Source organism: Euprymna scolopes, chromosome 6 (genome assembly GCF_053919585.1).
Source record: "Euprymna scolopes isolate OS-2025 chromosome 6, ASM5391958v1, whole genome shotgun sequence".
Lineage (NCBI taxonomy): Eukaryota > Metazoa > Mollusca > Cephalopoda > Sepiida > Sepiolidae > Euprymna > Euprymna scolopes.
In genome coordinates, this window is record NC_136487.1 from 115,970,889 (window position 1) to 115,986,235 (window position 15,347).

At 36.1% G+C, this 15,347-nt stretch overlaps 1 protein-coding gene across 1 annotated transcript in view; it reads right to left on the minus strand.

Annotated features, from left to right (window-relative positions):
• LOC145277901 (uncharacterized) overlaps window positions 1-2,122 on the minus strand; it is a 39,453-nt gene extending 37,331 nt beyond the window's left edge. The window contains exon 1 of the mRNA XM_080129900.1: window positions 1,635-2,122. The gene's annotated coding sequence lies outside the window, so the exon portion shown is untranslated. The remainder of the gene's footprint in view (window positions 1-1,634) is intronic.
• Between the last annotated feature and the right edge of the window lie 13,225 nt (window positions 2,123-15,347).

Here is a 15,347-nt window from a genome sequence, read left to right on the forward strand (position 1 = left end):
TCGATAACGCAGGAGGCACGTCAAATTATATCCATATTTTCTTTGTTAATATGATAGATAAAAATCAGAATGATATTTCTTTCATTTTAAACATTTAAGGTAATAACGGATGTTTGCGCCAAGTAGAATTTTTAAAACATTCGTGAGAAAAAGAAAAATATCACGTAAATCTTTTTTCTTATTTTTACCGATTTATCTCGTTAAAGCGTTTGATATGAAAAAATAAATAAATAATAAACGAATGATAAGACAAATAAAAGCGAAAAATTATGAATTGTATACGTTTACAGCGTCCTAAATTTGCTTTTTTTTTTTTTTTTTTAAAGAGACATTTCGTTGGTTTTGTAGTTTTTAAAATGTAACAAAGTAAAAAAAAAATATTTATAAAGATTTAATATCAATTCTTTTTTAAAATACGGTTACTACTTTTGTACACACACACACACACACATATATATATATATATATATATATATATAGTAAAAAAAAAACAACAAAAAAAAAAAACATAATTATCCACTCATATATATATAAAGTTTTAAAAATCAAGTTCTTTCTCCATATTTATTATTTAAGAGTTCTTTTTCTCACTAACCTTAATATAAAAGTTAAGGAAAGAAAATACCAAGTTCTCTTAAAAATATAAAAAAAAATAAATTAACTATTTTAGTTTTTTTTTTTTTTTTTTTTTTTTATTTTATTAGATCTAAGTTGTAATATAATTTCAAATCTACAAATCGCATAAAGATTTGAAAAGAAGATTGAGGACGTTGAAAACGTATAGAACGAATAAATGTACCTGGGTAAAGAATTATAAAAGTAAAAAAACAAAACAAAAAAAAAAACAAAGTCTATATTTGGTATTTAATAAATAAAATTACTATAAAATTAGATTTTGATTCGGTATAAAATACTAAAAGTGATGAGTGACAACGAAAGTCTAGAGATAACTTACTTCATCTTTTTTTTTCGGTTGGGTTGTCATAAAACAAGAGAAAAACAAAAGAAATGGATTTGAAATATACATTGACAATCAGGAGTTCTAATTTCACGAGTTTTTAATAATTTAAAAATCATTAATAAATACTTATTAAAATTATGGTTTTTATTCATTTTTTTTTTAATAGAATAATAATAAGAATGAATTTTTAAACAGAACGCGGGAAGATAGTGAATGAAAATTGTTGTTCAAGTCAATTTTAAACAAAATCAAATATAACAGTTAATAAAAAGATCGGTTTGATGATTTAAAAAAAAAAAAAAGAAAAGAAAACGAATGGCTTTAAGATATGTTCAGCTAGCTTCATCGTTTTGGATGCTAGTAGTTTTTAGTAGTTTAGAAGCTTTTTATTTGAGATTTCTTTATATTATATATATATATATATTTGAAAGTTAGAGAGGAAGAAAGAGAGGAAAGAAGAGTCGCTGGCCGGTCGGATCAGTAAAGAGCACAGACAGGCAAAAATATGACGAGAAAGAGAGAGAGACGGAGGAGAGTCGTAGAACGGCCGATTGAAAACCGGATATGCGAAAACACAAAACAAAAAAAAAAAAGAAACTCGAGTGGTTGCAGACAGTATGGAAAGTAGACAAATATGTCCCCCCCTCACGAAAAGCTGTCGCTAAAAGCTTACCTGGAGTCTGTCAGACCATAATCAACAGCAACAATCAGAATCTGCTTTAATCTTTGGCTTCCGCCATCTTTAAAATAGGCTCTGCGAAGTTTATTCGGAGACAGATTTTCGAATTCGTTCGCAGAGAGAAAAACGCAAAAAGTACGAAAAGAAAAAAATCTTGCTCGCACATAAAAAAGAAGAAAAATATAAATTATTATTTAAAAAGAAGAGTACGATCTTTGCTTTAAAGAAAGGAGGAGAAGAAGAAAGAAATGATGTAGTAGTGCGTACTATAGCAGCGCAAAGAAAGAGAGAGAGAGAGCGCAAGAGCGTGAATAAAAGAAAAGAACTAATCTCAACGATACAGAAAGAGCGCTTTCTATGGCTTAGAGAAAGAGAGGAAATAATTTTGAAAGTATACGTTTATGTACCAGACAAGATGAGATCTACAAAGAAAAAAAAAAGTATAATAATAATTATAATAATAAAGTTTATTAGAAGGATTTAAAAAATAGTTAAAATTAATTAAATACTGAACAATTTCACAGAGATCCAAATCGGAAAACTATATATATATATATATGAGTTTAACTTTAAGAAAGCTAAAAGTACAAGGTTAAACATTAAACCAAATCTACAAGATGAAAAGGAAACAAAGGCTTAATTAAAAAGAAAAAGGAAAACAGAGGAAGCTAATTAATTAGCGAAGATGTGGAAAGGTTTCAGGTGCAAATTAAACTCGAATCCAATTTACACGTAAGGAAAGATGGATGATATTAATATGAATCGTTATAACATAAAAGACTGAAGAGTTAAAAAGATAGTGACAGAAAGAAAGAATAAAAGGAAGGAAGGGAGAATATGGAATTATATCGACCCAAAATTGCGATATATATATATAGGACTTCTCTCTCACACATTATATATATATATATATATATATATATATATATATATATATATATATATATATATATATATATATATATATATATTAAAACATGGCAAAAGTCCTAAAAACGAGTTATAAATCATCAAGGTTGAAGATGAATTAATGATAGAAAGAAAGAAAATAAAAAAGGAAGCAAGGGATAACAGTGCGAAAGAGAAAGATAGCAAGTGCGTTGGAGTGTTTAAAAAGAAAGAAAAAGGAAAGGAGAAAAATCATAAATGTCAAATACACGGAAAGTAACGAAATAATTACCTTAAAAATGGAAAGTTCAAATATATAGGGGGGGGGGCTTTGATGTTTTCATTTTAATTGAAACAAAAGAAACAAATAGTTCGAAAAAAAAAAAAAGGAAAAAGACATAATAACGAAAGTCGAATAAAAGAGACTAACTTTAAACAGAAACTACCGAAAGTGCAAGAAGACAATGGATGGAAAAGTTTAGAAGTTGTACAACACGGTAAAAGGAGATTCTTCCATAGAATCGAACCAATTTAAAAAAATAAATAAATAAATAAATAACAGAAACATTTTTATGGCGCACGTACCCATCACGGTACGGAAATGTCATATTCCCAAAAATTACGTAAATTGATCAAATAGTTTTATTTTTATATATGAAAAAAAAAATTTTTTAACGATTTAAAGCGATTAATGTGAAATCAGTAGTATTATAAGGCTGCTCTCGCAAGTTTGGACGATTTTGAACTTAGCTGCCTGCCCTTGTTTTTTTTTTTTTGTTTTTTTTCAAGATGGTGACGTGAGACAGTTCCTTTTTGCTTACTCATAAAATTTGATTTTCTTAGTTAAAAACAAAACTACTTGACTAATTTACGTAATTTTTGGAAATTGAAATTTTCGTTCAGTGACGGATATGAACATCATAAAAAATTTTCTGTATTTTTTTTTTTAATAAGGTTGAATTCTAAATAATAGCAAAAAAAAAAAAACAACAAAAAAACATGAGATAGAGAGTGTTGGGCAAATATTACCTAACGCTACAACAGAACCCCGACCACTCTAATTTGTTGTTTAGAGGTCCCAGGTATTCGAGGTCGTTGACAACGAATCTGATAGTCAAACCCGTCGCAAATTTATCGTTTGCATGGCATGAATCCCTGGACCTTGGAACTATTTTGCGTCATTTCATGGCCTTTGGTAGTGTTTTTCTTGCATGATACATTGGCAATTCTTTTCTGAACCCTATCTAGGAGTGAGAGACTAATAGCAGATACACCCGCCCAAATGTGGTAACAATACTTCGATGCAAAGGCGAATGGTGGCCTTGTAGAAGTACAGAATACTTTCAGGTGTAAGCAACTTTCTAGCACAGTAGAGAGAGCCCACCTTCTTTGCAGTAGCTTTGGCAATGCCCTCAATGTACTTGTTTCAATTCATGTTCCTTGTGAAGCCAAGGAGTTTGAATGGAGAGTTTTTTACGTAGCATATCATAAGCAATGGCTATCAGTGGTTGAGAAGGTTTCTTGTAATTATTAAAGGAAAAAAAAAAGCTTAGTTTTGTCCCATTTCACTACAGACTGAAGGTCTTTCTGTAAGGTTTCAGCCATTGCCTTGGATATGTGTACATTCATTTTCCCCTCATGTCTGTTAGATAGCGTGGTGTCATCAGCAAATATACCCATCTTGGAAATAATTTTATCAGGGAGGTCATTTATGAACATGGAGAATAATAAAGCTTCAAGGATCAACCTCTTGGGCACGCCTACATTTACATTATGTTTTGATGTATAGCCATTGAGGACAACCAGAATTTTTCTCAAAGGCAACATGCATGCCATAGATTTATTTGGCATAAGTCCAGAACAAATAGACAAAAGTAGAAGTTAGAAAGAGTTGTAAAAGCAAAATAGCTCCAGCTAAGAGAAGATATGCCGAAACTATCAGAAATTAGGAACTTGTGATCTCTGGAAAATTCATAACAGTGTAGTAAAAAGAAAGATTTGATTATATTAAGTAATGCCATATGATTTAATTTTCATAAGATCCTCGTGCCACACCCTGTCAAAAGCCTTAGATATATCTAGGGCTACTGTCCTAGCCTACACTGTCTTATCCAGTGTATGGTATATCTGTTCAGAGATTACAGTAGAACAGGTTTGCCTAAATTCATACTGTTGGTCAGAAAAAAAGGTGGAGGACTCAAAGATTATGCCAAAGAGATGGAGGAGATCAATAGGGCGATAATTGAAGGGGTCACTTCTTTCGCCAGGATTCTTGTAAACTGATACCACAGAAGCAATTTTTCAGCAGTCAGGAAAGCAAAATTCGGTAAGGCATTTGCTGAAGAGTTTGGAGAGAACTGGGGCAACCTCAGCAGAGCATTTTTTTTTAATAGTATGGTTGGGATAAAATCAGGTCCACATGCCTTTGAGGTGTCTAGGTTTTTATGATATGAACTTGAGAAGGAGTGATTTTCAGATCATTGAGTGTGGTTTCTGGTTGCAAAAGAAAATCTAGGAGGAGGTGGTTGTAATGATATCGCTGCTCTTTTATTTTGGTGACTTTTGTATATACTCTTTCGTCCCGGTTTCCTGATCTAACTTTTGTATGCACTCACGCATGCGCAAAACAACCTTTAAATAAAGTGGGAAGCCATTATTAATTCAGTTCCTTTCTTAACTAGACACATGTGTTCCAGATCTCATTATTACACACAGCCTTTGAGATTTGAAAAAAAAAATCACTTAACCGCCAGTCGAGTGTGAGGGAAAATTTACTCGCCCCAAAATCACAAGTTCCTAATTTCTAATGGTTTCGGCATATCTTCTCTTAGCTGCAGCTATTTTGCTTTTAGAACTGTTTCTAACTTCTACTTTTGTCTATTTGTTCTGGACTTATGCCAGATAAATCTATGGCATGCATGCTGCCTTTGAACAATGGCAGTTACACAAGTAGAAGTAAACCATTGAGGACAGTGGAGTTTGCTATAAAACTTCCATATGAGAATACGTAGTTCGATTGCTGCTCTGAACAATTCAACAGCCCCGTTTGTGCACTGTTCCACAGGAAGAGAAAAGATATTTTCCTTATGAAACAACTCTGTTGTGATCCCTGATGGCTTCCCAGCCAGCCTTCTTGCAGTACATTGTCGTTTTCAATTTGGGATCGAGAGTTTAGGGTGATCTGCCATCATCACATGATCAGCATTCCCTATACTGATCACATGACACAATTTTCAGCTACTGTGGTCAGAAATAGGTCTAGAAGTGAGGCTTGCTGATCCTGTGGATCTGGGAGACAGGTCAGAAATGCTACTTTCTGTGTCAGCGAATGTGATATAGAAAAGTTACGTGTGATGCTACCAGCTGTGTCTGCGTAACTAGAGAAACCAAGCCTGTTACTGTGGTGAACATTAAAATCATCAAATACATGTACCTAGGCGTTGGTATGTTGGGAAGGTGCTGCATCCATGATGTGAGATACATGGTTGATTAAGGTACAATCCTGAGATGAGGCAGAAGGGTAGAGAAAATAAAAGTAACTGATGTTATGTTGCAGGTTAAGTCTAAAGCACATGAAGTTCTGATTGTCCAATTCCTGTTTGGATTCCCTAATCAAGGGAATAGTGTTGAAGGGTGTTGAAGAGTGTGGAAGGGTGTTGAAGAGTGTGGAAGGGTGTTGAAGGGTGTTGAAGAGTGCTGAAGAGTGTTGAAGGGTATTGAAGAGTGTTGAAGTGTGTTGAAGAGTGTTGAAGGGTGTTGAAGGGTATTGAAGAGTGCTGAAGAGTTTTGAAGGGTGTTGAAGAGTGATGAAGAGTGTTGAAGTGTGTTGAAGGCTGTTGAAGAGTGTTGAAGAGTTTTGAAGAGTGTTGAAGAGTGTTGAAGACTGTTGAACAGTGTTGAAGGGTGTTGAACGGTGTTGCAGAGTGTTGAAGAGTGTGGAAGGGTGTTGAAGAGTGTTGAAGGGTGTTGAAGAGTGCTGAAGAGTGTTGAAGGGTATTGAAGAGTGTTGAAGTGTGTTGAAGGGTGTTGAAGGGTATTGAAGAGTGCTGAAGAGTTTTGAAGGGTGTTGAAGAGTGATGAAGAGTGTTGAAGTGTGTTGAAGGCTGTTGAAGAGTGTTGAAGAGTTTTGAAGAGTGTTTAAGAGTGTTGAAGACTGTTGAACAGTGTTGAAGGGTGTTGAACAGTGTTGCAGAGTGTTGAAGGGTGTTGAAGAGTGTTGAAAAGTTTCGGAGGATGTTGAAGAGTGTTGAAGGGTGTTGAAGGGTGTTATGAATATAGACTCCAAGCCCGTGTATGTGTCTGTTTGAATTCTTACAGCAAAGTGGGAGATAACCAGACATATTAAAGTCATGCAGACATTGGTGTGGCTCTGTATGCAATCATCTATAGGTAACTGTCTTGTCACACTTCTTTTGTCTTCAGCAGTATTTTCTTGCATATTCCAACCATCCTCTTGGCTAATCTGTTTGATTTCGGATAATGTGGAAATGACGTGTTGTGTAGGAAGCTGTATGATCTGGAAAAAACTTTAAATTCCCTGCTTGTGAACCGTGGACCATTTTCCCAGTATAGAACTTTGTTCTTCAAATATTGCTTTTATATTTTTTATGACGGCTGCTGACGAGCTGGAGTGAAGGTGTTGTATGAATGGACTTTGGCTGTGCTGGTCCGCTACAAGCATATATTCCTTCCCAGATATTGAGAATAAATCTGTGCTGACATATTGCAAAGGGTAAGTAGGAATTTCATGCTGGTGCATTGATTCAGCAGGGATATTTGCTTGGTACTTTTGGCAAGTGTGACAATTTAGCACTCTATCTTCAATGTCATTATTCATATTTGAGTAATATGAAAAAAGAGCTCCAAAAAGGCATGTATTTTTAGCCTGTAGCGGACCAGGGTATAATACCCTAGCTCGTCACAAGAAAATAATGAAACGAATGGAATTGAAGGAAACAAAGACTCAATTGATGGATAAGATAAACGTTGTTTATTTGCTGTTGAAAGAATGAACGTTTTAGTTATAACATGTGTTCATGTCCGCGCGTGTGTAACCAATGTTCGTTGCGGGGTTGGTGTTGTAGCAAGAATAGGAAATGTGTGTTCATCTCACTGTCGTTTGTTCGTGCGTAGGAAAAGAAATGAGTGTTGTAGTGGAAATGAGAATGATAGTCCAGCGTGTAGACAAAAAAGAGGATATGAGAGTTGACGTCAGTTAGTAGTCAGCTACGCGAAGGTGTTCTCAGGGACCAGTAGTAGATAGAGAGAGAAAGAGTGGGAATGTGTACATACAGTCTGTTAGCTCATGCTCCATACATAGTAGTAAGTGGCGTTGACGCGCGAGAGCGTGCGCCTCCCTTTCGGGAGGCGGCTGGTTAGCCCAACTTCTCTGGTCGAGAGCTGGTCCTAAAAGGGGTTAGAAAGCGCTTGTCTCTTTGTTTTATACTCGTTTCCGGTGGTGTTTTGCACATGTGTATATTTCCCCAGAAAGCGGAAGTGACGTCGTCCATGTGTGCGTTCGTGTGCGCGTTAGCGTGTGTGTCTATACACGTGAATGTGAGTGTATGTACGCGAACATGAATATGTGTACATGTGTGGATGTGGGCGCGTATGTTTGTGTGCGCGTATGTATATGACATAGCTTGAAATGTGAATGTGTGTTTTTGTGTGAGACTTGAAAAAGGCTCATACAATGCTCCTCTTCCTAGGAAAAAAAAAATGCATGCAATGTATATACAAGCCTTAAAAGTCCCAGACGGATGCGAACCAGAATTTTGCCAGGGTCACCCATACTGAATTTATATTAAGAACAGTGGCCTCCACATTTTGGCCAAGTTTTAGGAAAATCTAATGGATGGATCAAATGCTATGGGGCAAAAAGTGTCATTTTTGGCCATTTTGGTGCATTTTTGATTTCGTTTAAGTCCCTAGAGACGTTAAATCCAAGTGTAAATGAATAAGGGTGCAGTTTCAGGCCTTAACACATGTATATTTGAGTTGACCACCATGAAAAACTTCTATATAGTCAGACATATCAAGTTTTTGTTGAGAAATATGAAAAAAATAAGTGCCACAAAAAGGGGCGTGTTTAGCATTGAAAGTCCTTGGGGACGAGAACCAGAATTTTGCCAGGATAACCCATACTGGGTTTATATTAAGAACAATGGGCTCCACATTTTGGCAAAGTTTCAGAAAAATCTAATGGATGGATCAAAAGTTATGGGGCAAAACATGTAATTTTGGGCCATTTTGAGGCCTTTTGGACCCCTTTTGAGCCCCTGGGGACCCAACGGGAATTTTCGTCAAAAAAAAAAATTTTTTACTGTGCACATCTATTTAATGAAATACAATTTGTGGCAAAATTTCAGGAAAAACTAATGGATGGTTATCTGGCAATCATTCGGAATAATGGATATACAGACAGGTACATGAACGGATAAACGGCCGCCACTGAAAACATAGGTCTCTCTCCGATAAATTAGGGGGACCAAAAATGGAATCAGACTCCTTAGTAGCCCAAAGCGTAATATCTTTTGTGACAGAACGAACGTTATGGGTTAATTCATTTATTTGTACAACCAAAAGTAATGGTTTGGTCAGACTATGCCTAGACCCTTGTTACTCAAATAAAGCAATGCGTAGACCACATTATGTCACTCTGACATTTGAGGACATCACTGCTGAACTAAATGGTGCAAGATAGTTCATAACCTTTGACATCAAGTTTGGATGCTGGCACCTAAGCCTAGGCAAGATTTCATAAAGACTTACAACATTTATAACACATGCTCAACAGGTTTTCCATGGGAGTAAAATGCGCTCAATATTAATTTCAGGGAGCTATGAAAGAGAATTTTGGTGACCTTAAAGATACCCATTCTATATGTGATGACATAATGGTATATGAATTCGAAGAAGATGGTAGTGATGATGAAGCACTGAAACAACTTAGGGCAGGAGAAAAAAAATGCAAGTTCAACTCAGAGAAATTTGTGGTAAAGACATCTGAAATGCGCTTTTTGGATCATATCATCTCGAAACATGGTAGCAAACCAGATCCTAAGAAAGTAAAGGTGATTATAGAAATGCAACCATCCGAGGATGTAAACGTAAAAAAGATTTGAAAATCTATATGTTGTTAAATGAATGCCCTGTCAGTAGGGAAATGAGAAGAGTTCATATATGAAGGATAGGATGAATGTCCTATTTGTAAGGAAAGGAAATGAGTACATATACGAGAATATTTTTACATACATAGGTGTAGAAGTCAAGCTGTGTGTGTTATATTATTTAGTCTATATTTTTATTTTTTATACCCACATTCACCCCTAACAAAGCATATCGCCACTTGGACATAAGGGGCTACTATTTGGGACTATGCCTAAGAAAGATTAACAAGATGTTGGTTTATGTTACATTTAAACTTCTGCATATCAGTACAGTCAGAGAAGCAGGTAGTAGTAAGGGAATTCCAAAGTCTAGCTGTTCAGGGGAAAAAATTATTAGAGTAGAAAGTTTTCTGGCATTTAAGGACCTCAACAGTGAAGGGGTGAGATTTTGTTTCTAAATGGGTTTATTGAGGATATGTACATCAAGGGGGCACAAGTGCAACGAGTTCATCAGAGCAAAATCTATTAAAATATTTGTAAAATAGGAATAATAAACAACACTGCAGCGATGGAACAGGGGTTGGAGCTTAGTTAACAAAATGGAACCTATTAGATTGAAGACTATTTTTGGACCCTATCCAAGAAGGAGAGGTTAGTGGTAGATGCACCCGCCCAGATGTGGCAACAATACTCCATGCATGAGCGAATGGTGGGCTTGTAGAGGTACAGGATACTCTTAGGTGTGAGTAGTCTTCTAGCTTGATAGAGGGAACCTACCTTCATTGTAGCAGCCTGTGTCAGAGGTTACTAATTTTGGATTCTAGGTTCTTGTCAAGGTAAAACTCAGGGCCAAAATGTTCTGAGAAAGTTTTGGTTGCATCCCAAGGGAAATTTTTGGGGTTTGAAAAAGACACTATGAATGAGTTAGCTCGGTGTGTGATTTCGTGGACAGAAAGAAGAAAAATCTATCAGGCACTTCTTTTTATCATCTCTTATTGTGAACTTAGTGACCTGAGAGATTGCCTCAGGTTGTCAAGCCAGAAAGGAAGTTTAATGCTTGCATCAATCAGTGCTCAGCTTAGAAATGAAGCATGAATTCAAAATTTAATGGAGCAATGTTGCTTTTGTCGCCTGCTGTGAGTATAAGTCCAAGAGAACTGAAACTGCCAGAAAATCAATAATTTACATCCACCCTCACTAAAAAAGCCTCACCCTAGGCTGGTATCACACAAAATAGCAAGAAGGATGAAAAAACAGAAAGTGAGAGCACCAATCAAACCTCCATGGAAAGAGTGTGGTAAGTGCTGAAACTTTGGAAAGGCTTATTGCCAATCAAATTCCAAAGAAGATTAATAGTCATTTCAACCAGAAATTAATAGTAAACAGATATTGCGATAATGCAAAATAATTTGCAATGATTATTGAAAGAGGCTGAGAGTGCTGGGAATCTGGGGAGAAAACACTTTAAGGAGCTAATCATCTATAATATAAATCTCACCTGTCTGTTTCAATGTATGTATGTATGTATGTATGTATGTATGTATGTATGTATGCTTATATATCTCGCAAAACCTTTCGAAAAAGGCGACGGATTTTCAGGAGATCAGTATTGTTTTGAAGTTCGATCCCTCGAACAATAAAAATTTAAAAATTGGCTAAAAACATTAATTCCTTCACCTTCAACTTGGCACTTTTCTGCAAGGAAGGGTCGCTTTTTTCACCAATATTTTCAAAAGTCTTCCGGTTTGGCGATGGACGCAATGGCAAAGACATCATGTCTTTATTTCCACATTCTTTTCCTCCTTTGCGGTACAGGTTTGAGCCTGCCTGCCTACTATCATTTTTTTTTTTCTCTCAAGACACACCTCCAAACACCTGGGCAACTCCAGGTACCCAGGCTAGTAATAATAAAAAGGGATGGTAAGAAGGTCGAATCAATTCAAGATGAACAAAACCTGAAAGAAACCCCCCTACCAGCGTTCAATCTTCTGTGTTCCAAACAGGCTAGCCAAAAAGTAATCTCTTCAAGAGCTCAATAGGGAAGGAAAAGATTACAAGACTAGCTAACAAAGTGTAGAGCCATTCTTGAAATAGACAAATTTAGTTGCTGCAAGAAACAAAATGGTAGCATTGTTGTAAGGTTGAAACTTACCTGATCTTGAACGCTTCCAGTACTATATTATGATGTGAGATAACTCTCAAGGGAGAGTACTGTAATACTGTAAAATCAGCAGGAGTACTAGTAGTATGCAGCACATACAACTACCTATATTGGACACTACTGGATGGTAAGCTCCGCTTACCCTTATATCCTATTCTTGTAACCTTTTTGTTTAAAATATTTTTCTTACACCTAATCCGTGTTCCGTGTTTTCCTTCCGTGATCCCAACCTTGGGTCCACATCAGTTATTAACGGTGCATAATGATTACAGTTCTCCATTGTAAGAAATTAAACGAATGCGTGAAAAATAAAACAAAAAACAAAAGGGATCTTACTTTGTTCGGTACTTTTCAGTTAACTTATAAGCGAGAGCGGCACAAAGGAGTTAATGAGGATGTGGCTAACATGGCGGTCACAATTGCACATTAATTTCATCACATCCTTCACACTCTCCTTGACGGCAGAATAGACTTCCTAGCAAAACAAACAAAAACAAAGGGAGATAATGCAGAGACGATTAAGGAACAATAGTAAAATATTCCAGGAAATATACAGTACCTATTAAATACTATGTTACTATATTACGATGTGGAATAACACTCTCAGGGGACAGTATCATAATACCATAGAATCAGCAGGAGTACTAGTAATGCACAGAGCATACAACTACCCATAATGGACACCACTGGATAGTAAACTCTGCTTACCCTTTATCCAATCCTTGTAAACTTTTTGATTAATATATCTTTCTTACACCTAATCCGTATTCCGTGTTTTCCTTCCGTGGTCCCTAGATTGGGTCACGTCAAGCATCGATCCAGTCAGAAAAGCTTTTCTAGGTAAAGAATTAACCTAATCAGAAGCGGTCTTCTCACGTTAAGACAGAAAGCTATCACCAAAAAATTCAAAGCAATTCAGTTGTTAAATGTTTTTGACTCCTAATAGAGGGTATGACATCAATGATTTAGATGATAGTTTTTATAACAACAAGTTATAATAACCAACCAATGAAAAGCTTACAAAGTTACTATAAAAATTGTCGAATTTTGGATTCAGTCAGTTCGCCGTCGTGTCCATCACGAACCTGCATTTGATTCTTCACCGCCATCTTTGTTACTGGGATTTACTTAACACTCAAGATCGGAACTGTATTGAATCTTCACCGCCATCTTTGTTACTAAGAATTACTTAAAACTCAGGATTGGAACTGTACTGATTCTTCACCTTCATCTTTGTTCAACATAATGTCTTAACACTTAACATCAGTATATTTAATAAAGCGATTCTGACATCTGGTTTGTTGGTTCTTATTACCCAATGTTTTAAATCTAATCATTTAAATCTTTGTGGTCATACTTTTCTTCTATGCCAAAAATATTGAAACAAATGTCTACCCTTAAACTGGTTAAGTGGTTGAGCAGAAACCAGTGTTTTAATTGTGACATGATCACTATTTATTTCTTTTAGTATACCTTATAACATAAAAATAAATTACCAGGCAAATATACCCTGTGGATCAAGTGCAAGACAGATTCAAACTATTGCATTTAAAGGGGCGGTCAGAATCTTAAAAAGATCTCTCGGTTGGAATATCTGAGTTAGCGGGTGAATGTTTTGCATCCAGTATGATGCTACATCCTCACCTTAAACAAACTGATGAGAAAAATTTTTTAAAAAGAGAGAAATAATAGTTAATATTTAAAAAGAACTTACCCCTGGGCCCCATTGCAGCTTCACAGTAAATATGACCACCAAAAGTGTATTTCTATCCAACACCCGAATGTGAGCTCAAGCAAGTCAGAATTTTAATGTGAACATTAGTTGTTTTACTCAGAAGTAAATAATAAACATTTATTAATAAACTAGCCTGGGTGCCCGGTGTTGGCCGAGTGTTTGGAGGTGTGTTAAGCCAAAAACATTAAAAAAAAAGTGGTAGTAGGCAGGCAGGCTTGAACCTGTGAATGTGGAGAGAGGTGTTAAAAAAAAAAAAAAAAAATATATATATATATATATACCATATATATATATATATATATATATATATATACCATATAATATACTGTTCACTGAACAAAACAGGGCAGGGTAGAGCGGTAGCCCTCGATATATCTAAGGCTTTTGACAGGGTATAGCATGAAGGTCTTGTCAGGAAAATTAGATCATATAATATCAATGGAAGAATACATAATGTAATTAAATCCTTCTTAAGAAAGAGAAAAATCCAAGTTGCGCTCGACGGTCGTGCATCTAAACAATATGATATAAATGCGGAAGTAACTCAGGGGTCTATCCTTGGACCTTTATTATTCTTGATATTCATAAATGATTTCCCTGATAAAATTGTTTCTGAGATGGGTATATTTGCTGATGACACCACTCTCTATAACAGGCATGAGGGGAAAACAAATGAACACATATCTGAGGAAATGGCAGAAACACTAGAGGATGACCTCCAATCTGTAGTGGAATGGGGACAAAAATGGATGGTCACATTCAATGCTGCCAAGACTAAGCTTGTTTCCTTCAATAATTACAAGAAACCTTCTCTACCACCAACAGCAATGGCCAAGAACACATTACCTGAAAGTACTTCCTTTAAACTCCTCAGCCTAACATTTACAGGGAACATACGTTGAGAGCATTGCCAAGGCTGCTGCGAAAAAGGTGGGCTCTCTCTACCGTGCTAGAAAACTACTTATGCCTGAAAGTATCCTGTACCTTAATAAGGCCACCATTCGCCCATCTATGAAGTACTGTTGTCACATTTGGGCTGGTGCATATACTGCTTGTCTCTCACTCCTGGACAGGGTTCAAAAGAGAGTTACCAACCTGATAGGTCCTGAACTGTCATCTAAGCTTCAGCCTCTGTCCCACCGACGAAATGTTGCATCCCTCTGCCTTTTCTACAAGTACTTTAATGGTGAGTGCTCTGACGAACTACAAGCACTTGTACCCCCTTGACTTGACTACCCCCGACAAACCCGACAAACAGTTAATTCCACCCCTTCACCCCCCTTCACAGCACAGTAGAGATCCCTAGGTGTAAGAAAGCCTTTTACTCCAATAGTTTCTTCCCCAGAACTGCTAGACTTTGGAACTCCCTTTCGAGATTCTGCTTTCCCAACTGTACTGACATGCAGAAGTTTAAGTCAAAAGCATTGAAATTAACCGAAGTCAATCTAACGGTGACGATGACTTGCTAAAATGTCGGCAAATAATTCGACCCCTCCTTGTACAAAACGGCTGAGTTTAGAGTGAAGGAAGTAATGTTTTTGGCCAATTTTTCGATATTTGTTGTCCGAGCTTTGAAAAGATACTGATCTTGTCAGAATTCATTGCATCTGTTAAAAGTTTTTGTGAGACATACAAACAAACATGCATACATACATACATTTAAACAGACAGGTGATATTTATATTATAGACTAGCGGGGGGGGATTAAAAAAAAAAGTAAGTATGAGGATCGAACCTGAACCGTTGAGGTAAAGTTGTAAATTAAAGTGTGAAAAAAAAAGCGTGCAACGTTAACCATTGCCCCACCGCGACAT